This window comes from Dermochelys coriacea, chromosome 4, assembly GCF_009764565.3.
Source record: "Dermochelys coriacea isolate rDerCor1 chromosome 4, rDerCor1.pri.v4, whole genome shotgun sequence".
Classification (NCBI taxonomy): domain Eukaryota; kingdom Metazoa; phylum Chordata; order Testudines; family Dermochelyidae; genus Dermochelys; species Dermochelys coriacea.
In genome coordinates this window covers 74,577,333-74,600,029 of record NC_050071.1, presented here as the reverse complement: position 1 = coordinate 74,600,029, position 22,697 = coordinate 74,577,333, and the positions used below count along the sequence as shown (strand labels likewise).

Sequence of the window (22,697 nt, the reverse complement as noted above, 5' to 3'; positions counted from 1 at the left end):
ATGTAGACATAAACTAGTCAGAAAATAGGGGGAGTTGTACAAAAAAATTAGTGGGAATTAAAAAGATTAGACCATCAACATTTTCCATGAAAAGGCTGATTTGGCAAAAAATTGAAAATAAATATTTTGGGTGACAATTCTATACATTTCAATTTGGAACCACTGCTGTGGTATCTCATGGATGTTGTAGTTCAGGTGCCTCAGACTTCCTTTCTCCTCTGTAAATTTACCTCCCTGGATGGATTATGCTTCATACATCCTTTCTCCTTTATAAAAAGAGCTCCCTGGGTGGATTATATCTCCCATTATGCACAATGCTGTCCCCTGCTGGTAAGAAGAGGCAGTTGCATAATGGGAGTCCCTGGCCATGGTGCATTATGGGTGGTGTAGTCCATCTTGGGAGTCAGTCCATAGAGATAATTGGGACATGAGGAAACTGAACTACACCTTCTCTGAGGCACCATGGCAGGATATCTGAACTGAAATATTCTCATTTTCAGGCATTTGGTTGTCTGATGAAAACAATCAAAATCTCCCCAGAAAAATACAATTTCTCTAAAAAGTTTTCTTTAGTCAAAAAGTCATTTTCTGTCACTTTAGACAGAAAAATTTTGACGAGTCCTAAGATGCGCACAAACTATACACAGCACAAAATATAACACACATGCATACTAATATATGGGCTTTTTAAATGGCATGAATACTTTCAAACTTACTACAAAAACAACTTGAAACAGATGTTAATAAAAACAGATTATTTAATTTAATTTTATCTGTATGAGAATAGCCTTTTTAAAGCAAGGAGGCATGCTGGATGAGTGCATCAAACTAGGTGACAATCCAAAACGAGTCCAAATATCTCAACTGCTAGGGAGTGGACCCAGTGTTCTCTCCACACTGCCATTTTCTTTTCATTCCTGTTTGTGGGAGGATGTGCTCTGGAATAGACCCAATTGTCCCTCACACCACTATCCCTCCTGGTGGGAAAGGAAGGCTGCCAGTGAACCAGCTCACATAAGTGGACTGAGCCACCCAGTAATTCCTGCTTTCCTCACTCCAATAGCCTTGGCATCTCCTTCACCCAGTCTCCTTTTCAATCTTTTTGATATAATCGGAGCTGCAGATGGGTCCCTAACCACTGACGACTGTTTTTTTTTTAAATGGGCTGGAATGACCTCCACTTGGAAAGACTGCTTACTTATGCTGAGGATATAATACACTCAGATCAGGCACAGCCTAACTGACCTGGCTTAACTTCTTGTACCCTCCTGTCAGCTACAGTTTCTTGTACATGTTTATTTTCATTCAATGTCTCCAGACCTGATGGGGGAACAGCAACAGTTTTCAACATTGCCACAACAATATGGAAGAAGACGGTGCAATCAGAGAGGGCAGGGCACTGAACCAAGATTGGGATGCAAATAACTGTCTGGACCCAGACATGCTAACAAGTAGGGTACGGAATCTGAATTAAAAAAAAATAGAATTCCCACTGAGTTAATATCTTACTATCACTACAGAGATGGAAATTCTGGGCCAAACCCTCAGCTGCTGTACATCAGCATAACTTCTGTGAAAGCAATGGACTTATGCTGATGTATATCAGCATAGCTTTACTGAAGGCAAAGAACCTACGTCAATTAATAACAGCTGATGATCCAGCCCTGTGTGTCTGCAAGACATCTCTAATATCAGCCCCACTTGAAACAGTGCTACAAGTCTCCACAGTCCAAACTTCCCTTTGTAGGCCTCTGTTCCACTTTGTCATCTTGCCACCCATGTCCTTTTTTAGTGTTTCAGTTCACTTCCAACATGAATAGTCTCTCAGTTGGGGGTATTAAGGTCAGAGAACAAGCTGTTACTGAGATTGTCACACATTAACTGTGTTAAGATGTTATGCTACAAAACTGGCTCTAGATGGCAGAAATTTTAAAAATAGTTTAAGGAATTGGAGTTTCTACTTAAAATAATTAACTTGTGGACAAATTTTGGGGTGGGACTTTATTAAAGAAGGTGACAAAAAATGAACTTAGCATAGTTCAAGCTTAGTAAATAATGTGTTCTGAGCTGAGACAGCAGAAATATTTCTGATTAGAGGGTGATGGTTGTTATATACTAACTTCAGCACTCATAGGAAACTGCACTTGTTTGGAGTATTTTCTCATTAGATTCAGTCCCTAAAAGGAAAACTATTATCAGTAGCAATCACACAGAAACTATGCAAAAGATGAGTGGTATGTTTGTTCTCTCTACTCAGATTTATGCAAATACATTTTTCTGTAGGAGTTTTATTCCTGGAACATTTTGCCCAATGTCCAGGGTCAACAGAAGAACATTCTGCTGTGAAACTCATTTGGATTAAATGTGTCCGCTTCATGAGAATTTTAGTTTGACACCATATTAGGTTCTGTCATCCCTACAGGTCTGGGAATAATATACATAAGATTTGCATAAGGCAAACATGTATGCACTGATTTCTCCCTTAAGAAGTAAAATGTCAGTTCAGAATAAAGTACAAAGAAATATTTCTATGCAGAGCCCAAACCTAAAGGGGAGTCGGACTAGGATCCAGAAAGCATATGAAAATGCAGTTATAGTTTGAGCTGCCCCCTTTTTTATGCACAATTAAATTTTTAGGTCTAAATTATGCCTTCAGAAGTCATGAGACTTCTGCCATTTAAGCCACGTCCAAAGTGGGTCTAGAAAATGCCAAGATTGGACCTGGAATTAAAATCACAGAAGCACACTGAGCAATTTTTTTAAAAGTGTCAAGGATGACATCAGTATCATAATTATAGGATTAAAAGTATGTATTCTAAGAGATTTTGTGATTGGGCTGGTAAACTCAAGGCTACACTATAAAGCTCAAAATATGTAATTAATTTATGACTTCTTTATCATGTGATTTGGTTGCCCAGCTGAATGCAATGAGACATTCTGCATTGATTTACACCCATCACCACCAAAGGCTGATTTAACTCAGAGGCACTGGGTGTAAATCAATGCTGAATTTGTTGCTCTAATATGAATATATTTCAAATATGTATAAAAGCTTAAATGTGCAAGCTGTCGTTTAATAACTAAAACAGAAAACAGTTTCCCCAAAATGCATTTCCAGATGCAGTACTTTAGATTATTCATTGTAGCAGCACCTGCACACATGCCCACTCAAGAGATGCCAGCACTGAAGTCATCCAGCTTCAGGTTAGTTCCTGGGTTTTCCATGAATTCTCTCAGCCTCCAGAACAATTCAGTTGCCAAGGTGATTTAGCCCTCTTGCTAAATCACAAAAGCCAACTCCTTCCATCATAATCAAAGTCCAAAAGACAGACACCAATCTTCCATCATAGACTAATGCCAAGCACACAACAGTCTTCAGTTCTTCTCTTTCTGGGGTCAGCTTCTAGCCTTTGTCAGCTCTGGTTAGTCCCTTCTTCCTCCCTCTTAATAGCAGAGGTCACTGCATCCTCTACCAGCCCTGGGAACCCAAAACAATTGGGATATCAATCCTATAGCTCAGACCCAAACTCCTTCTTTCCTTCTCAGAACCTCTTCCTATGTACCAGCCTGCCTTCTCTGGAGTGTCTTCTCCCTCTGGTCCTTTCTCTTGCCCTGATACTGGGCTCAAAATTCTTCCACTTTGGACAGGTCTCCACAGCTCTACTTCCTTGGGCTGTGATCCTCACAAGCTTCCCTAGCACACCTTCATCAAGGAGCCTCCTTCCAGACTCTAAGCTTCACCCCACTGAGTTCCACCATCTTTTATCTGCTGAGCATTATGGCCACCTCACTAAAGCATATAGTTCCCAGCTTGACTGTTGGTCCTCCCATGGAACATCGATTCTTAAAGGGCCATGCTTTGAAACAGGGGATGGCTGGGCCCAGGACTCACTGGCCTTAAAGGGAACAGACCACCCTGTTACATTTGTTGTTTTTTAGAGCTCTATATTTTTACTAAGATAAGATTGCCAGTTTCATACATAATATCACATACTACTGGATGTTGCTGTATTTTAACTAATGGCAATAAACTCACTAATGCTGTTTCCTATGGAACATTCTTCTCTTTCTTTCATTTCAACAGCTGTTCATCTATGTCCTAGAAGTAGTACAGTTTAATTTATTTTTGGTATTAGGAAATCTCTCCATGCAGATTATGCTAATAAATTTTAGATGATCTGTTCTCAGAAGCAGAAGAACTGCTGCCAAGAAAGAGAAGGGAGGAGAAAGCTTGTAAAAGGAAGAACTTTTTTAAAAAAGGTTCTTTGTTTTGAAGGCTGGCATAGTTATTAAGAAGGGTTGAATTTATGTTCTTTGATTAATTGCCTTAGATGTACCAGAGCTGGCATGCTCTAAATGAGGTTCAATGCATTTCTGGGCCCTCACAGTAGCTTTATGCAGATGTTTGACAAGGCTGAGGTGTGCCATTCAGCAAAGAAAGTACCATCTTACATGGCTGTCAGTAATATATGCTTATTGTGTTCTGGGGCAGAGAGTGGATGAACAATAGAGTATTAAAGTAGGTTCCAGCAGACTTTTTTGGCTCTTTACTGGTAAAACATGTCCCTCCGTGTATTCTGTGATAGGACTTCAGATATCGTGTTTATTTTCTGGTTGCCAGATCTATTATTCCCCCCACATAATGTTAGCTGATTTGCAGATAGCCAATGAGAGAGACTTTTTTCCCCCTCTCATTAGTCACTCCCTTTCCCTTAACCAATGGTTATGCTACTCTCTGCCCTTGAAAAATGTCTGCAGCTGCTCTGCTAATTCCCCTTCAGAAATATCTGCCACATAATTAAACAGATTTTTTTAAAAACTTTTATTTTACTGGTAATTGCTTTTCTAACTGACCAGTATGAGCTCTTTTGAGCATCTTCAGCACAGAGCCTCCTGACCTGTGCTCACATCTGTGTCTGATGGGCACTATTTTGTGGCAGTGCCTATCTGGTACAGTAAGAGTCTAGTGTCACAAAAAGCTATAAATTTTCCTACAGATTTTAGCACAGTACTACCTGCTAAGAAACACACATTGCTGGTATAGCCAGGCCAGCTGACCCTTCAATGCATCAGGCAGAACCCACCTTCTCTGCCTGCCTGAAGGCAGCGCTTTACTTAAATTCTGCAATTGCATGGGCTCGGACCATCCTTTTAAACATCTCCTGGTTACCTATGGTTGGTGATTTATTGCACATGGTATAGAGCTGATTTCTTGTGGATGGTGGAATGTTGAATGAAGTTCTCTGAATGTGCCATCTCTACTTCATATATTGAATGCACCAGCAGGTTTGCACATAGCAACTCACACCTCTAGGGAGTACTGTGGGCCAAAAACAGCACAGGAACACTTGGATTAGCAACTGTTGATCTCACCAGTTGCCAGGTACCACAACTGCATGTGAAATCTGCCTGCTGGAAATCCCTGATGCTGAACACTCAGATAATTTCAGAATTCCAGGATTGTTGGGGCAGCCAGAACTGGGACAACATTCCATAACTTCTAGTCTACCCACCCAGCTGAAATCTTAAAGTTGCCTTTATTTTAAGAGTGTCAATAATTGAGTACTCCCCTTCCTTGTGGCACAACTCAATGACTACCTTTGAAAATGCACACTGCTGTGATAGCTAAACTATTAAATAATATGGAACTGGAATTTCTATGTAAGAGAGTGTAATACATCATCCATTTCAAACCTTTTGTGCTTAGCTGGTTTTCAAATTGTTTGCCCAAATGCACATTTCTTTGCACTAATTAACCAGTAAAAATGGTTTAAACTCCTTAAGTTATTCTTTTTTCTAGACTTTCAAACGCATGATTCAGAATTGGTTTGGGATATTTTTTACCAAGTTCTAAACCAGAAAATAGCCACATGTTTTCTTTTAATAAGCAGCATGAGATGTATACAAATTATATGCCAGATAAATTTACTGAACCAAATCCTGAGATAAAGAACAAAGATCAAATAACAGGCCCTAAGGAAGAACTTGGAAATATAAGGGTTTGAGGAAAAGCAATTCTCAGCCCCAACTAACAATTCAGGGCATTAAATTCCATGTAACCAGTTTATGGCTGACTACTGCAATGTATCTGAGGGACACACACAAGGACTTGGAGCTAGGATTTGGCTTTATTACTAGAATATCATGGCCAAGACATGCAAAGTGTACTGTTTGTACAATGACACATTTACGGTCCTACTTACAGGCAAACCCTGTCCTCCTTAGGGAGGAATGCCTCATAGTGGATGTCTACACTGCAATTAAAAACCCACGCCAGGCCCATGCCAGCTGTCTTGGGCTTGCAGGGCGTGGGCTGAGGGGCTGTTTAATTGCAGTGTAGACATTCTGGCTTGGTCTCTAGGACCCTGCAAGGGTTTCCACCTCCACCCTCCCATGGATACTCCTTCCATAGAACTACACCTGGTTGTTCTAAGTTTAGGGTAGTTTGGAAACAGAATGATGTGGTAACAAGTTGACTAATGTTTTCTGTCTTTCCAGTGGTCTTTATTCTTACAGTTAAAAAAAAAAGAAATACACTCTAAACCTAATTTACAAATTAGATTGTATATTAGAGGCAGGGAATGTGGCTTAAAATATGTTTCTAAAGCACCATGTACATTTACAGAACTATATAAGTGACTTCAATGGTATTTTGCTAAGATTTAAAATGTATTCGAACAAGAATGACCAATGATAAGTCAAAAGGCACAGGTGTACCTTGCAGAGAAAGTGAGGAGGCCTTTTGGAGGTCTAGGATCATGCATTCTGCAGCCCCTTCAAAGTAGTAAGCAGCATAGAAGAGTGCTCCTCTACTCCTGCACAACTGCTATTCCCAGGGCTCATGGGATCTCTGTTCCTCAAGGGATAGCCCTCTTCGATGGCTAGCAAAACAAAAACTCTTCAGACAGGGGGATGTGAAGTGGGAGCAACATCAAGAGCTGGCACTTGGCTAGGGAGTTTCAGGCTTCCAGTACTGATGATAGTAGTAGCCCCATCTGAGAGGGCAAAGAATGGTGTCCCAAATGGGAACTCTGCATCCACCTCTGCTGCTTTTCAGGAAGTTCTATCCCCCCTACCAGCATAAGACAGAAGTGAGAGGAGCTAGAGACTCCACTCCCTTTTGAGGGAATGACAATTCCATTATACAGGACAGATATTATACAAAATTGCTCTGTAGAAAGATCTTTGAAGATTGAGGAAATTTAAATAATTTCCAGGCATCAGTCCCTCCACTCGGCCCCAATTTTTATTTGTTTTTACATCAATACAGAGTCTCCATCCTGGCTGAAACAGGGGAGGGACTCAAGAAAGATGTGCGCCCATAGAGTTCCACACTTAGGTCACTTACACATACATGCTTATGATTATCTGGCAGTGGCCCTGCTTGCAGACATGAACTCCTTTCGGGCACATTCCTGCTCTTGTCCGCATTCTCTGCCCCCTACTGTGCTGCATCACAAAATGATGCAATACCACATCACACCATGATGTCCAGGCCCATGACAACAGCCATCAGAATTGGCTGGCTCCCCTTTGCAGCCTAATCTGATTTAATACTGCACTACAGGTCTCAGGTCAGCAATCCTGAGGTCCAGTGTACATTGTAAAAAACTGTCCTGATGGATCTGTCCAAATTTATTTGGCCCAGGTGTTTTAACAATTGTGGCATACCAAAAAATTTCACAGGGTTCAATGGCCTCTTAAACTCATATTTCTACCAGCTCTTTCTGTCAGTCTAGAATTACTCACATTCCCTATGTCCCTTTGTTTACTTAGGTATGTTTCTTTGTTTCTGCATCCAATTAAATACATTTAAGAAGGGGATATAGTAAATTTAAAAAGGCTGGTATTGGGAGTTTCTCACATTACCAGCATGTGCACTATACCACAGGAACAGGTAAACGTGTGGTGTGAATGATGCCCCAATGAATGTTTTCCCATATGCAATTAAACATCTTTTATATGCACTGTATGTAGGTCATTTTCTCTCTCACCATTAGAATACGCTAAAAACTAAAAATCCAAGGAATTCCATATATCCTCTACATATCCACCTAACTTCCATCTATTGGAGTTAAAGACACATCCCCTCCACAATAGTTTGTGCACAATACTTAACTCTGCCTGATAAGTCTGAACTCCAAGAATATGGTCGTGAGTTGTATGAGGATAGAACCTGCAGACACTATTCCAGTCTAAGTCACAAATATGGATGATGCTTCAACTATTATCCGGAGTGTGTCAGAGCAGATCATAATATAGTTGGTGTGAATATGCATCATCTCTACAGCAGTAAGAAAACAATTAAGCAAGGAGATGTGTGTTTGCAAACCAGGAGTTAATAAAATTCACCAGCCAAAGAAGAAGGAACTTCAGCAAGCAGAAACTAGTCACAAAATGGCCACTTTAGGTCAGCAGCTGCTTGGGTCTGCCAAATTTAGGATACAAAATGTGAGCGAGGCCAAACAGCAAAAATTAAGGTGTTTGTACACCAATGCGAGGAGTCTAGGTAACAAAATGGAGGAACTAGAGCTACTGGTGCAGGAAGTGAAACCAGATATCATAGGGATAACAGAAACATGGTGGAATAGTAGTCATGACTGGACTACAGGTATTGAAGAGTATGTGCTCTTTAGGAAAGACAGAAAAAAAGGTAAAGGGGATGGAGTAGCATTGTATATCAATGATGAGGTAGAATGTAAAGAAATAAGAAGCAATGCAATGGAAAAATAAGACGGCGGTGTGGATACTAGTCTAATAGGTTATACTGGCTGTAGAATGACTGTGCCTAATAGGGATAACAGAAACATGGTGGAATAGTAGTCATGACTGGACTACAGGTATTGAAATGCATCCGATGAAGTGAGCTGTAGCTCACGAAAGCTTATGCTCTAATAAATTTGTTAGTCTCTAAGGTGCCACGGGTACTCCTTTTCTTTTTGCGAATACAGACTAACACGGCTGCTACTCTGAAACCAGGTATTGAAGGGTATGTGCTGTTTAGGAAAGACAGAAACAAAGGTAAAGGTGGTGGAGTAGCATTGTATATCAATGATGAGGTAGAATGTAAAGAAATAAGAAGCGATGCAATGGATAAGACAGAGTCCGTGTGGGCAAAAATTACATTGGGGAAGAAAACTAGTAAAGCCTCTCCTACGATAGTGCTTGGGGTGTGCTATAGACCTCCGGGATCTAATTTGGATATGGATACAGCCCTTTTTAATGTCCTTAATAAAGTAAATACTAATGGAAACTGCGTGATCATGGAAGACTTTAACTTCCCAGATATAGACTGGAGGACCAGTGCTAGTAATAATAAGAGGGCTCAGATTTTCCTAGATGCGATAGCTGATGGATTCCTTCATCAAGTAGTTGCTGAACCGACTAGAGGGGATGCCATTTTAGATTTAATTTTGGTAAGTAGCGAGGACCTCATAGAAGAAATGGTTGTAGGGAACAATCTTGACTCAAGTGATCATGAGCTAATTCAGTTCAAACTAAATGGAAGGATTAACAAAAATAAATCTGCAACTAGGGTTTTTGATTTCAAAAGGGCTGACTTTCAAAAATTAAGGAAATTAGTTAGGGAAGTGGATTGGACTGAAGAACTTATGGATCTAAAGGTAGAGGAGGCCTGGGATTACTTTAAATCAAAACTGCAGAAGCTATCGGAAGCCTGTATCCCAAGAAAGGGGAAAAAATTCATAGGAAGGAGTTGTAGACCAAGCTGGATGAGCAAGCATCTTAGAGAGGTGATTAAGAAGAAGCAGAAAGCATACAGGGAGTGGAAGATGGGAGGGATCAGCAAGGAAAGCTACCTAATTGAGGTCAGAACATGTAGGGATCAAGTGAGACAGGCTAAAAGTCGAGTAGAGTTGGACCTTGCAAAGGGAATTAAAACCAAGAGTAAAAGGTTCTATAGCCACATAAAGAAGAAGAAAACTAAGAAAGAAGAAGTGGGGCCGCTTAACACTGAGGATGGAGTGGAGGTTAAAGATAATGTAGGCATGGCCCAATATCTAAACAAATACTTTGCCTCAGTCTTTAATAAGGCTAAAGAGGATCTTGGGGATAATGGTAGCATGACAAATGGGAAGGAGGATATAGAGGTAGATATTACCATATCAGAGGTAGAAGCGAAACTGAAACAGCTTAATGGGACTAAATCGGGGGGCCCAGATAATCTTCATCCAAGAATATTAAAGGAATTGGCACCTGAAATTGCAAGCCCATTAGCAAGAATTTTTAATGCATCTGTAAACTCAGGAATAGTACCGAATGATTGGAGAATTGCTAATATAGTTCCTATTTTTAAGAAAGGAAAAAAAAGTGATCCGGGTAACTACAGGCCAGTTAGTTTGACATCTGTAGTATGCAAGGTCCTGGAAAAAATTTTGAAGGAGAAATTAGTTAAGGACATTGAAGTCAATGGTAAATGGGACAAAATACAACATGGTTTTACAAAAGGTAGATCGTGCCAAACCAACCTAATCTCCTTTTTTGAAAAAGTAACAGATTTTTTAGATAAAGGAAATGCAGTGGATCTAATTTACCTAGATTTCAGTAAGGCATTTGATACCGTGCCACCTGGGGAATTATTAGTTAAATTGGAGAAGATGGGGATCAATATGAACATCAAAAGGTGGATAAGGAATTGGTTAAAGGGGAGACTGCAACGGGTCCTACTGAAAGGCGAACTGTCAGGTTGGAGGGAGGTTACCAGTGGAGTTCCTCAGGGATCGGTTTTGGGACCAATCTTATTTAATCTTTTTATTACTGATCTTGGCACAAAAAGTGGGAGTGTGCTAATAAAGTTTGCAGATGATACAAAGCTGGGAGGTATTGCCAATTCGGAGAAGGATCGGGATATTATACAGGAGGATCTGGATTACCTTGTAAACTGGAGTAATAGTAATAGGATGAAATTTAATAGTGAGAAGTGTAAGGTTATGCATTTAGGGATTAATAACAAGAATTTTAGCTATAAGTTGGGGACGCATCAATTAGAAATAACGGAAGAGGAGAAGGACCTTGGAGTATTGGTTGATCATAGGATGACTATGAGCTGCTAATGTGATATGGCTGTGAAAAAAGCTAATGCGGTTTTGGGATGCATCAGGAGAGGCATTTCCAGTAGGGATAAGGAGGTTTTAGTACCATTATACAAGGCACTGGTGAGACCTCACCTAGAATACTGTGTGCAATTCTGGTCTCCCATGTTTAAAAAGGATGAATTCAAACTGGAGCAGGTACAGAGAAGGGCTACTAGGATGATCCGAGGAATGGAAAACTTGTCTTATGAAAGGAGACTTAAGGAGCTTGGCTTGTTTAGCCTAACTAAAAGAAGGTTGAGGGGAGATATGATTGCTCTCTATAAATATATCAGAGGGATAAATACAGGAGAGGGAGAGGAATTATTTCAGCTCAGCACCAATGTGGACACAAGAACAAATGGGTATAAACTGGCCACCAGGAAGTTTAGACTTGAAATCAGACGAAGGTTTTTAACCGTCAGAGGAGTGAAGTTTTGGAATAGCCTTCCAAGGGAAGCAGTGGGGGCAAAAGATCTATCTGGCTTTAAGATTCTACTCGATAAGTTTATGGAGGAGATGGTATGATGGGATAATGGGATTTTGGTAAGTAATTGATCTATAAATATTCAGGCTAAATAGGCCAAATCCCCTGAGATGGGATATTAGATGGATGGGATCTGAGTTACTATAGAAAATTCTTTCCTGGGTATCTGGCTGGTGAATCTTGCCCATATGCTCAGGGTTTAGCTGATTGCCATATTTGGGGTCGGGAAGGAATTTTCCTCCAGGGCAGATTGGAGAGGCTCTGGAGGTTTTTCGCCTTCCTCTATAGTATGGGGCATGGTTGACTTGAGGGAGGCTTCTCTGCTCCTTGAAGTATTTGAACCATGATTTAAGGACTTCAATAGCTCAGACATGGGTGAGGTTTTTCATAGGAGTGGGTGGGTGAGATTCTGTGGCCTGCGCTGTGCAGGAGGTCGGACTAGATGATCAGAATGGTCCCTTCTGACCTTAGTATCTATGAATCTATGAATCTATGAAATTTAAAGGGGCAGCCCTCAAAGAATTGCTGGAGAAAAGTTCTTATAAGAGGGTTAATAGAGACCCAACGATCAAAAAAATAAAAAGCTTCTGGAAAAGGGGGCTGCTTTTTTATAAACCACTTCCCTATCACACTTTGTACACAGGTGCTCTGCTAAAAATATTCTACCCAGGCTATGGAAAGCCGAGTGCTGAGAGCCAGTGACCTACTGCAGGCATAGAGAAGAATTGTGAGTCGAAGAATCATAAGCTATTCTTTGAATTCTTTAACCATGAAGCATCCACCCACCCACCCACACAGAGGTTCAGGGAAGGTAAAAGAAACAGCAGTAGGGCAGTGCCCACCTAGTAGCTAAAAAATATCCAACCAAAGCAACAGGATCCACAGCAGGAGCAGCCCCATACTTCTGCACCCAAGTGATCTCAGACTGACTTTTTCACATCAGCCTGTTCCATTTGCTGATTGGCTCATTGCTCTGACCTGGTCCCACCTCCTCCACTACTTCTGTCTGATGGCCTCATTCTCCTAGCCCCCAGTGCTCCTCTTCATACATATAAAACCATGCAACCAATATGTCTACCACACTCAAAACAGGTGACATCTCCAGATCTATATATTGTAACTTTGTGACTAATCTCAGGATAGGGGAATTAGCAGGGGAGAAATGGCAGATGCATATTCCCTGAGGTGCAAGGAAACAGTAAAACATCTGTGCCTTTCTCTGCTTCATGGAAAGAAGGATACAAGTGAAGACCCACATTCTGGTGTTTAGAACAGATGGAATAAAGGTATATCTGGTGGACTGTGTTTGGAGGGTAGTTACCCAGCCCATTTTTAGAGGTTGAACAGAATGAGGTACAATACAGCTTCCAGGTCCATATAAAGAGAGGGTGGACAAGCTACTGTGTTCTCTTCCAACCTACAACGTGATGTTGGTGTTTTCTCTTGCAAATATGAAGTGTGAGCAAAGAGTAAAATGGTAATCTTTGGTCTACAGCGGGAGGATGGGCTGGAACCAGGTCAACTCTGTGATCTACATGTGGAAGATGAGTAGGCGGTTCACCACGCAGTAAGTATTCTTAATCTCAGATGAGGACAGCTGTGATTGCTCATATTAGAAATATGAGTAGGATGGCATAGGCAAGATAAGAGGCTGGTCTATAAGCAATGGGTGGTGGAGATAGAGGGCCAGAGCTGTTTTTCACAAAAGTTTTCCATATTGTTGACAAAACTGGCAAATGCAAATTTTAGAGGGTTTTTAATTAATTTTTCCTTTTTCAAACCCTTTCCACCCCCTTTTCACTCTTTCCTTCTACCCCATTTTCTGGGATAAAACTGAAGAGAAAAAAACAAAAAAGAGTTCGGGGGAGGATGGAACAGGAGAGAAAGGAAAATAGAGCAAATATGAAACCAAAAACAAACTGAAAAAAGTGAAATTTTCAATTAAAAGGTTCAAGAAAATTTGAATAATCAAAAAAATCATTCATTTTCAAAACCTGTCGGATGAAAATAACTTCCACATTTGTGACATTTTTTACAAACATTTTTTCCATTTTTCAACAGGCTCTAACAACAAACTTCCTGCATTGCTAGAATTAAACTATTTTATAAGGCAATGTATTTAACATTATCTTATCATACTTTCTCTGAGAAGTTTCTTACTTTCAATAAAAAGTATTTGTTCATGACTCATTAACAGCAGAATGGATTTTAAATTATAAAGGTAGTGAGACCTGTGATTCTTCAGAGGTGCTCCTATATTATAATAATCTTTGAAAATTAGGCTGGCCAATTTTAAGACACTTGTGATCTCTCAGATATTGCTTTTGGGGACTGGATTGCAATAACACCCTGGTATGGTCTAAGGGAATTAGGTATGCTGGCGTCTTTTACGGAAACTTTTTCTCTATAGGCACAAGTGTTAGGAAGCAAGTCTTGGTCAGAGCCAGGATAGCACTGTTTTTTTCCCCCACAGTAAAAATTGGACATGATACTCCTATAATTTAAGAAATAGTATATAATCATGTAAGGACTATACTATAATGCATACACTTAAGGGGAAAAGTTAAGGTTGCATGTGGAATCTTACCTTTGGTGTTCCCTGACTGCTGAATCCTTAACTCTGTAAGCTTCTTCAAGTCTTATTAAAAAAGTTTTTGTGTTTGAATATTTGTGCACTCCCACATACATACAAATATTCTCTATATATACACACATACATTCATCACATGTGAGGATGATAGCTATGTGCTAAATAGCAGACTTATACACTACACTGATCATACATCTTTGACCATTCATTCTGCTTATGGGACTTGTCCTCTGAGCAGCTTTAAAGAATTTGCTTTTTTCTCCCACCAAAAGTGGAATTCTACTTCCCTGTCCCCACTCCCATTCTCCTCCAAAAATTATGCTGGCCTGAGGCCCAGGCAAACAACATTCAGTCTGAGGCTAGTGGCACTTTTAAAAGTCAGATGATGCATGTTGCTTTATACCATAGGAAAAGGAACTTTCCTAGATTTCAAAGGAATAACACTTGCTTTTTGTCCTTGAATGTCCCAAGATATTGGACTTATATATATTATAAAAATGTCAATATTTTAAATATAAGACACTTGGGGTCATTTTTAGAGATGTTTTAATTAATTGTAACACTCTCCTTGTGAGTCTTTTCAAATTGAACTCACAATGCGAAAGCAGCTTGTTGGTAGGAAGAAATATGGAAAACAACACACACAAAAAATCTCCTGAAGTTGTTTCTACAGTTGGATTTCTGTACATTATGAGACATATACAAAATACATGATAGTGTGAAATAATGGTTGTATTGATGCTCATTTGAAATTACCTGCAAAATGACCTCTGTCCAGTTTCACATCATCATGAATTTTCATTCACATATATAATGAATGCAGGGGTGGGAGTTGTATCACTGTAATACTTTGTAGCTATTATGGTGTGTGCACTTACAACTTTTTAAAATATCTCAGTCTATGAATCCGAACAGTTGCACTGCTTGGCTGAAATGCCCATTATCCAGCCCAATGTGTAGAGCTTTCACTGAGAAGTCCCTTTATCCACTAAATGAAGATGAATGCATAAGGAAAGAAACTTGCTGTGATCCATTTCCCAAAAATAATCAGAGTGAGGCACGCAACCTGAACATTAGGGCTCTTAGTGGCTGGTTTGGATTGAACTGAGGAAGGCTAAGGAACCTTGGCTGCTTGCACTGAGTCATAACTTTTTAAACAAGGCCCTAAGTCAGAGCTATCAGTCCTGAGCTGCTGTTTTCCTGGCTCATGATAAGCCTGTCTCTTTCTATCCCAGGCTTGGGCCTGTGATTTAACATAGCAATGACAGCAATTGTTAGCCGCAAAAACATCCTTAACAACTCTTGTCTAATACAAATCACTTATTCTTTGTGAAAGATGAGTGAGTCATGCAAGTAACAGACGGCACATTAAGGCTACATTGTTATAGTGTGCTTTAATTAGTTGTGTGGCATATAATGATGTGGGGTCAAATAATAATTTAATTTTTGTACACTATCCTTTTTTGTACATTACTACTGGACCACCCTCTATGATAAAGGATCTTCCAATCACATACAGGATGCTTACTGTAGAACACCAGGAAATTGATTATTTTCTTTCCACAAAGACTCTTTACACATTTTTTAAATCTTTTGCATTATATAAAAATGACTTTGAAAACTGTTGCCTAAACCTTTGTAAAATATCATTGGAAAAAAGAAAACAGATGCAAACCCCATGCTATAAAATTAAATGAGCCTTTCTAGACAAAGTATAACATAGCACTTAGCTATTAATTTTTACCTCTACATCATAAATGCCCAAGGCTATCCCTTTTTATTTCTCTAAATGTAGTGAAGTTGGTTCCTTGAAGAAAAACTTTTGTTTTACTTTAGTTATACCAAATAAATATAACAATTCCCTGATAAAAGTAAACCTCTAATGTGGCTCCAAATATGAGGTGGATTTACTTTAAATAGTTAGCAAAGCAGTATCTAAGGATTTATCATTATTAGGGGAAAAGTTTTGTTGAAAATGAAAACATCCCACTCAGAATATAAACCTCCAAGAAGGGATAAAGTCTGCAGAAAACTCTACAAGTTCAGTTTCTCAGACTTTCTGCTGAATTACACCTTCCACAAGGAGTAGCTTGTAGCCTTGTAGACCTGCAGGGGTTTGGGATCCCCACCACGGAGTCTGTGATCCTGTTTAAGGCTGGGCAGAAAACACGTTTCTGTTTTACCTTGAGGTTTCAAAATTGTTTTTGTTCCCCTGCAGGACAGGGACAAGACATTTTGAAATTTTGCACAAAAAACACATTCAAGAGACCCTCCACTGAATAACCAGTAGCTAAAGCACTCACCTGGGATGAGGGAGGCTCAGTAGCAAATCCCCACTTTGCCTGATTCAGAGCAAGTACTTAAGCCTGCTTCTGTCACATCTCATGTGAATGTATTAACCACTGGGCTACACAATTGTTTTTACTCCCCAGTAGGAGTTATTTCACTTTGATCAATAATTAAGTATTCACTGTGGCCAGCAAGAGATTGATTCTATAGCCTAGTGGTTAGGGTATTTACCTAGGATGTAGCTGATTTGGTGCAGCATCTTGAACTCAGGTCTTCCACATCCCAGGCAAGTGTCCTAACAGGCTATTCAGGGGGAATCTTTCTGACAATTTTGATCAAAACTGATACATTTCCACACAACATTTCAGTTTTAACTGTAAAAACTTCCATTAAAAATTTTTGACCTGCTCTAGTTCCACTGAAATCAAGGAGTTACGTCTATGTAAGGCTGGTGGGATTGTGTCCTTTATTTCAAGTGTTCAGCTCTTGTGTTCAATTTATTTTTAATATTTTAATATGCTCCAAAACAATGTTAGAGTAAATGGTAAAGCCTGAGGCTATAAATATAAATTTATTAATCTGAACTCCTAAACTGGTAAGTGTAAACTATAGACCCTCTCATGGTATTGGAACAGGCCTGATTAACGTGATTGATAGTCTCCTTCCAGCAATGGATAATTAAAAAAAAAAACAAAAACCTGTCCTTGTTGATCATGACCCTGTAACTGGCTGTGCATGGGGAGATCCCTGTGCTCTCATGGTATCCTACTGAAGTCAACAGGTCTCTGCATGCATACAGGGGTTTGCTTGTATGAAACCATTTGCAGGACTACCACTGCTGTTAGATCTGTAATACCGCTGACCCTCAGGTGTTGGTGATGAGTCTAGTTACTACTGGGGATGGCTGAGGTGCTTCTAGAGGAAAGGACTTTGCAAATGATTGTGGGTACTTGCTTGCCTTCAACTGTGGGGTTCCACCCATGGCATACCATTGGATTCAGTTCTGTCCCATGAGGTAACTAGAGGACTATAGCACCATTAGTATGCTGATAATATGCAGTTTTCTTTTTCCTGTTCATTTGACTCATTGTGAGCTGTCTCTCAGCTATCCTATCGTCTAGCCAACATTTATATTTGGATGAGACTCAGAGGATTAAAACTCAGCTGAAATAATGAGACTTGACTGATTGCACCTCCTTCTATGTCTCTTCCTTGTGAGTACAATTGAGCAGAGCAAATTAGCTCTTGCTACCTAGGTTTAATCAGCACCTGATAGTGATAATTTTGCCTTTATAAAGACTGCAAGCTTCAAAGCATGAAAAGACTAGAAATACAATGCATAAGTACGGTATCACTTGCCCAGGAATACCAAAAGACGCCTCTCATTCTTTTATTACACTGAAATTGCACTACTCCAAAAGTTAACCAGTTAATTAGCAGGCCAGTATGACAAGTTTCTTCCTCTAGTGATTTCAGGTCTGTGACAGGATATAATTTTTAGTACTAGTTTCTATGCTATATTGTGTACAACAGAAATGGGCTTCAATGAACTTGCAAATTACCTTCTTGAGAACTGCAGGGTGTTGTTGAACAACTTCCAAAGAGAATGGAGCCTGATACACAGAGGTACTTAGGCACCTAAAATCAAGAATTAGAAACCAAAGTCCCAGTTTTGGCTCCACAGCGATCCACAAAGATCCTGCCAAACCCAACAGGCACTCATTCGGTGACTAAGTTTTCAGGATAAATGTTCCTAGCCACCTAAGTTTCTGCCTCTGAATGTGCGCACTACTGCTGCATTTAGATGTTTGGATCTCTATCTCCTGCCTAAGTCCAAGAGTGATTCACAAACCAGGGAAGATAGGCATTTGGCTGTCTAAATCACGTGCAGCGTGGATGTGCACAGAAGCTGCCTACTGGATTGGGTTGCATTCAAAATCTGGCAAAAGTGGCAGTGATGCCCATTTTATAGCTTTTAAGCCCAGTGGTTAGCACTCACCTGGGAGACCCAGGTTCAATTCCCCCATCTCTGCCAGAGGGGGAAGAAAGGATTTGAATAGGGGTTCTTCCACCTCTCAGGAGCATGCTCTACCACTTAGCTAGGGGATATAGTGATGATGGGCAGGGGAAGGAAGAGGAGGAGGAGGCGGCTTCCTCAGTCTCTCTCTTGAAGCTGTTCCACTGTGAATAAATAAAGAGGGATTGGGACAGCAGGACTGGCTCCACGCTCTCCTGCCCCTTCCCCCCTATGGGTGCCCTAACCACTGGATTACAGAGTCATTCTCTCCCTCGGTGTCTGGCCCAATTACTGTTTCACTGTGGCTAAGTACTGGAGTTATCATTAGGGCAGATAGAAAGAGAATGATACTGTAGCCTAGTGGTTAGAGCACCCATGTGGGAGACACTGGTTTCAGTCCCCCTGCTCCAACCACTCTCTTATTATTTAGCCACATTGGAACACCTCAGCTGGAGAGACTGAGGGAGCCTCACGTCACAATATCCCATAAATCAGTAATTCAGATAGGCACCTAAGAGGTAAGAGACCCCCCAGTTCAAATCCCTTCTCCCACTCTGGTAGAGTGGGGTGAATTGTTGAGCCAGGGTCTCCCACATCTCAAGTGAGTGCTCTAACTACTGGGCTAAACTTTATAAGGTAGGCGGTGGCACTACCACCTCTTTTTTGCGTCAAGTGTGGCACGCACCCAAACTCATTCCCTCAGGAAACACCGTAAGCACCTAAGGTGCCTGAGTCCAGGCAGCTGGTTCCTGTCTGTGAAGCAGTAGGTAGGTCCCTGCAGCCCAGACTTAGATGACTATCTCAGAGAGGGGGGTGGGGCTTAGCACACACCTCTCTCATTGGCATCTTCCATCGGCTAACTTAGGCAGTTCTCCACCTAGTATGCTTGCTTTTTTGAATTGCTGTCTAAGGCACTTATCTCTTTCCATTCATTGTATAGGAGCTTAGATACCTAAGTCAGCTTTTTGGCTTGGAGTGGTAGTCCTGTGATTTTCTACACACCTAAAAGTTAAGTGCTGTGACACTCAGCATTGCAACACCTAAGTCTCTTCATGGGTCTCACCCGTGGTGCTCCAGCAACAGTGGATCTTGGCTTAATTTGCCAGATGTGCACTCTCCTTTTGTAGCTTGTTTATTATTATTTAGATTGGCAAAAGAAAAGATGAATGAGCCAGTTCAGAAAAAATAAGAAGTGACTCAGAACTAAGAGTAATCCTAAATAGGTCCCTTTTGTAGGTTTTAAACAGTGTGTGGTATTAATGGGGTATGACAGAGAGGATGCTGAGGGGGAAAAAGATTGGGGGGAGCTAAAGTGAATAGGGTAAAAGAAAGAGGGGCTGGAGGACAGACTAAAAATGTGTTAAAAGAGCCTAGTTCAGGGCCTAGTTCAGGGTAAAGTGTAAGAGGGGATTTATACTGCTGGATGCCTCCTTGTACTGTCAAGGAAGGTCTTTGTCCACCCAACTTTGTCAGCAAAATTTCTCCTCTGGCTTTGGTACCGGACAGTGAATGGTCTCCTAAGCAAACTGAACAAGAAGGATTCTGAACGAACTTCCATGGATATTATAATAAGTCACTGCCATTCAGTTGACTTATTAAATTCATAGCAGACAACCTGGATAAGGAAAAGTGGCTTAGATTATCCTCAAGTGCCAGAGGAGTCAACCGAGGACATGTCTAGAAAAATTAAGCTGACAAGGCAACTATAAAAAACGAACAGCTGAAAAAGGAGAATGCCTCTGTTTTTCCTCCTACTGCCCCCACCCATTACTTAATTTATTGGATTATGTAGTCCTACAGTTTTAAAAGGCAAACAAAATTGTGTTCTCGGCTATAATGGTATAGCTCTAGAATAATTCTACTGATTTGCACACATATAGCAAAGAGCAGATTTTGGCCTTGTTTGTAGATGGCAGGTACCTTGATTGTGAAAGAAAAGTTGTTCTTGTTTTTTGTTTGTTTGTTTTAATTGATACATTATTGATGAAGCTGATTGAAGCAAAATATATATAAAATGGGATTTAAAGAGCTATTTACTTCTAATTTAATTTACTTCTGCAGGAGGGTAGTGATGGATTTGGGATCATGGAGCTTTGTGAAATTCAAAATGTGTGAATTTTGGGGAGGTTATTTCACAGAGATTCATGGAAACCTTTTGTTTTGTTTACTTGATTTCCTTTGGGAGTCTCAATTAACCCAGCATCTCAAAGTGAAACTCAGCCAAAATGACCAACTTTTACCTGGCCTTGAGTCAAAACCACTGAATTTCACATGATTTCCAAACAAACCCACAAATCTGCCTACATTTGTCCAGTAGTACAGATTCCTCTGTTTAGCTTAGGTAATAAATTTAAGAACATGAAAAAATGAAACAGAGTATGAGTCACTTCAGTTAAAAAACAGATCAAAATACATTTTAAAATCTGATATGGTCTTCTTTCTTCCATATTTTATCTTTATTTTGCATCAGATATTACAACCTCATTTTAATAAAGGTCATCAAAAATTAGGATCTAAAACTACAGAAGTGAATATCAGTATTGAAACTGAAGATTTTCTTTTGAACCTTTATTTATTTGAAGCTTCTAAAAAGCAATATACTGAGTTTTCAAGGTCCCATTGTTCAAGAATTGACCTTCATTTTTGGTCATCTTGGTTTTTATATGCTGTGCCTCCGAATTTCTTTTTCTGTCAGAGTTGAGAGCTATGTTTACATCACTTTCCTACTTTGGTCATCCTTCAATCATGCTATTACTCAGTAACTGAACTTGCAGGCTCATAACTTTATTTTCTTGAAAGCAGATGAGACCTTTGCTTGCATAGTAATTGTGAGCATTTATGCCACAACAGATGTCTTGCCTCAGTCTCCTGTGATCCAAGCATTTCCAGAGATCACCTCTTCAGCTGCTGTTCTAAACGGTCTATCAGACAGATTTTGCTTGATAAGTAGAGGTTGCCAGCAGTCTCTTGAGTAGCTTGGAGTCTTAATCGCATCAGTGCTAAGTTTAATGCATTGAAATAGTGTTCTCGGGCACTGACAAAAGAATCATTGCAGGAGATTAAAGAACACCTTTGCTGTACTTAGGGATGCTCCAAAATCAGTTGAAGCTAATTGGAACCTTTCCATTGACTTCAAATGGGGTTGAATCAGGTCCTCAGTGACTCACAATACAGTACGGTGAAGGTTTCAGAGTAGCAGCCATGTTAGTCTGTATTCGCAAAAAGAAAAGGAGGACTTGTGGTATCTTAGAGACTAACAAATTTATTTGAGCATAAGCTTTTGTGAGCTATAGCTCACTTCATTGGATGCATTCGGTGGAAAATACAGAGGGGAGATTTATATACACAGAGAACATGAAACAATGGGTGTTACCATACACACTGTAACGAGAGTGATCACTTAAGGTGAGCTATTACCAGCAGGAGAGCAGGGGGGAAAAAACCTTTTGTAGTGATAATCAAGGTGGGCCATTTCCAGCAGTTGACAAGAACGTCTGAGGAACGGTGGGGGGGAAATAAACATGGGGAAATAGTTTTACTTTGTGTAATGACCCATCCACTCCCAGTCTCTATTCAAGCCTAAGTTAATTGTATCTAGTTTGCAAATTAATTCCAATTCAGCAGTCTCTCGTTGGAGTCTGTTTTTGAAGTTTTTTTGTTGAAGAATAGCCATTCTCAGGTCTGTAATCAAGTGACCAAAGAGATTGAAGTGTTCTCCGACTGGTTTTTGAATGTTATAATTCTTGATGTCTGATTTGTGTCCATTTATTCTTTTATGTAGATACTGTCCGGTTTGGCCAATGTACATGGCAGAGGGGCAATGCTGGCACATGATGGCATATATCACATTGGTAGATGTGCAGGTGAATGAGCCTCTGATAGTGTGGCTGATGTAATTAGGCCCTATGATGGTGTCCCCGAATAGATATGAGGACACAGTTGGCAACGGGCTTTGTTGCAAGGATAGGTTCCTGGGTTAGTGGTTCTGTTGTGTGGTGTGTGGTTGCTGGTGAGTATTTGCTTCAGGTTGGGGGGCTGTCTGTAAGCAAGCCTGTAAGTTGGCCTGTCTCCCAAGATCTGTGAGAGTTATGGGTCATCATTCAGGATAGGTTGTAGATCCTTGATGATGCGTTCGAGCGGTTTTAGTTGGGGGCTGAAGGTGATGGCTACTGGTGTTCTGTTATTTTCTTTGTTGGGCCTGTCCTGTAGTAGGTGACTTCTGGG

The 22,697-nt window shown here is 40.3% G+C and overlaps 1 long non-coding RNA gene across 1 annotated transcript; it reads right to left on the bottom strand.

Moving 5' to 3' along the window:
* Nucleotides 1–740: 740 nt before the first annotated feature.
* Nucleotides 741–14,219, bottom strand: LOC122459998. The gene is made up of 3 exons (XR_006281003.1): nucleotides 14,165–14,219; nucleotides 6,718–6,995; nucleotides 741–1,320 (listed from the first exon to the last, which is right to left on the bottom strand). It is a non-coding gene; the product is annotated as an uncharacterized LOC122459998 (long non-coding RNA).
* Nucleotides 14,220–22,697: the final 8,478 nt, after the last annotated feature.